Raw genomic sequence first — 3,310 nt, 5'->3', positions numbered from 1 at the left:
CGTCGAAATATCAGTATTTGATTGATATAAGTTAATGTAATTTATTATTTATTAAAATTCTCTTTTGGTCAATCGTTGAATTGGATGAAATCAACTTGAATGGGCATCATTCTATATAACAATAACATCTTTTTTTTATAGCACATTGTAGTAATACTATAAGTAATCCCGTCAAAATTATTATTCAGATTATGATTACTAATAGCTAATAATATTGAATATTCGAATTAAATCAACAAAACAATAGAAAGAGAATATTCATTGGAGGGGGTATAAATGGACCGAACTTGAATTTTAGGAAAAAGATCTTTTAGATCTCTTTCCTTTTTTTTACTTCCCTGTTTGTTGCAACTCCCTAATATCTCTAAGATATTAAGCTTTTTTTACTATTACTCTCTAGAGAGTATATATCTTAGTTATATATTTATTATATATAAATAGATTATATATATTTATAAATAGATTATATATATTTATATATAATATGTTATGTTCCCTAAGCGGATTATCGTGATACGCGCATATATTGCGTAAGTCTTAAGCTAAAAAAGCCTATTTCGAAAACAAGTCAATGATGACCCTCCATAGATTCGCCTATATAAGCCGCAGCTAAAGTTGCAAAAATAAGAGCTTGAATACCGCTTGTAAATAATCCAAGTAACATGACAGGTATAGGAACCACTAAAGGTACTAAAGAAACAAGAACAACAACTACCAATTCATCAGCTAATATATTTCCGAAAAGTCGAAAACTAAGTGATAGGGGTTTTGTGAAATCTTCTAAGATATTAATGGGTAAAAGGATTGGAGTTGGTTGAATGTATTTACCGAAATAACCTAATCCTTTTTTGGTAAGACCCGCATAGAAATATGCTAATGACGTGAGTAAAGCTAAAGCAACGGTAGTATTTATATCATTTGTAGGTGCGGCTAATTCCCCATGAGGTAACTGTATGATTTTCCAAGGTAAAAGAGCACCTGACCAATTCGAAACAAAAATAAATAGAAACAAAGTTCCAATAAAGGAAACCCATGGGCCATATTCTTCTCCAATCTGAGTTTTGCTCACGTCTCGAATGAATTCAAGGACATATTCGAAGAAATTCTGAATGTCAGTAGGAATCGTTTGTGGATTACGAACAGCTATAATGGCTGAACCTAATAAGATAGCAATTACAACCCAAGAAGTAATAAGTACTTGGGCATGGACTTGAAAACCTCCTATTTGCCAATAGAAATGTTGGCCAACTTCCACACCAGATATATCGTATAGCCCTTTTAGTAGTGTGTTGATAGAACATAATAGAACATTCATATTGCCCTCTGAAGGAAATAGAACTTTAAAAAGAATTATTTTGATTCAACCATCTATTTTTCGACTTGCCTACTTGAATTATATATTTTGTATATTAACTAATCACATAATACCCCTATGACTTGTATCTCTTTTGTGCGATTAAGGAATGGTAACCGATTTCATAAATCTATGGAGTTCCCCAAATAATTTATTTATCTTATATCTTATTATTAATCACGTATTTCGTATAGCTAGAACGACCCTCACAAATTGCAAATACTAATTTGTTAAGAATTAATCGGATTGAAGCTATAGCGTCATCATTTGCTGGAATCGAAATATCTGCAAGATCGGGGTCACAATTTGTATCGATTAAACAAATCGTTGGAATTCCCAAAATGATACATTCCCGAAGAGCCGTATATTCTTCTTGCTGATCAACGATTATTACAATATCGGGTAATCCCGTCATATATTTAATCCCGCCCAGATATGTTTGCAAGTGAGATAATTGTCTCTTCAACATAGCCGAATCTCGTTTCGGAAGACGGTTGAGTCTCCCCATCTTTTGTTCCATTCTCAAGTCCCTGAACTTATGAAGTATCGTTTCCGTAGTATACCAATTCGTTAACATACCACCGAGCCATTTTTTATTAACATAATGACAACGAGCCCTTATTGCAGCCCGTGCTACTGAATCAGCTGCTTTCTTTTTGGTACCAACAATTAAGAATTGTTTTCCCCTACTTGCTGCATCAAAAACTAAATCACAAGCTTCTGATAAAAAACGAGCGGTTCTAATAAGATTTATAATATGAATACCTTTACGCTTTGAGGAGATATAAGGTGCCATTCTAGGATTCCATTTACTAGTACCATGACCAAAATGAACTCCTGCTTCCATCATCTCTTCCAAATTTATGTTCCAATATCTTCTTGTCATTTCTCTCCCCACACTTCGTCTCTTTTTTTTTTTTGTTTTAAGAGGAGGTACCCTGAAATAGAAATAAATAATTGTTCCGATGGAACCTTCTTTTCTACCTCTAACGGATATTAGTCGTTGATACATGATTCACGCCATTAATTTCTTTCTATTCTAAATTACTATTATTTATTATTACCAAATAAAAAAAAAAATGACCGCAAATAGTTAAAATCTGCTCTTAGGAATCATTAAATCCTCGCAATAATTGTTTGGGTGTATCGTGTAAATTCTTTGAAATGAAAAAATAAAATAATTCTCTGTGGTGGAACAACATATCTCTCATTTCCACCCCGAATAAATCATTCTTTTTGGTTTCCAAAGGAATGTTGTTAGGTTGCCTTGAACGTTGCACTAATCCTTTGAATCCAGTACCAACGGGTATCATCCCCCCCAGAACAACGTTCTCTTTCAGACCTTTCAACCAATCGATACGACCCCGGAGAGCGGCTTTTGCTAAAACTCGAGCAGTTTCTTGAAAACTTGCTTCTGATATGAAACTTTGGGTATTTAGAGATGCTTTCGTTATTCCCAATAAGATGGCTCGATAACAGATCGCTTCTTCCAAAGCGCGCCCTGTTCGTTCCGCCCGCAACAATTCAATTAGTTCTCCGGGTGAAAAAACATTAGACATTCTATCTTCTGAAACCAACACTTTTGATGTTATTTGACGCACAATAATCTCTATATGTCGATTATGAATCTGCACTCCCTGAGATCGATAAACTTTTTGAATCTTATTAACCAAAGAGATACGACTTTGCACTATAGTTAGCTCAGTGCCAATCAAGAATCCCCAAGGAATTCCAAGAATTTTTGCTATACGCTCGTTCCAACCCTCAATCCTCTTTTCTAGGTTCATCGATATTGAATCAATCGAACGAACTTCTAACACTTGTTCCACTTTTGGAAGCCCTTGCGTTATATCTCCAGATCTCGATTTTTCATATATAAATGTAACTAACGTATCTCCTTCGTAAAGGATTTCTCCATAATGGCCATGAACAGTTGCTCCCAGAGTGGCCAAATAA

This window comes from Corylus avellana, unplaced genomic scaffold (assembly GCF_965113065.1).
Source record: "Corylus avellana unplaced genomic scaffold, dhCorAvel1.hap1.2 HAP1_SCAFFOLD_162, whole genome shotgun sequence".
In the NCBI taxonomy this organism is placed as follows: domain Eukaryota; kingdom Viridiplantae; phylum Streptophyta; class Magnoliopsida; order Fagales; family Betulaceae; genus Corylus; species Corylus avellana.
Note: the sequence above shows the minus strand (reverse complement) of the source record.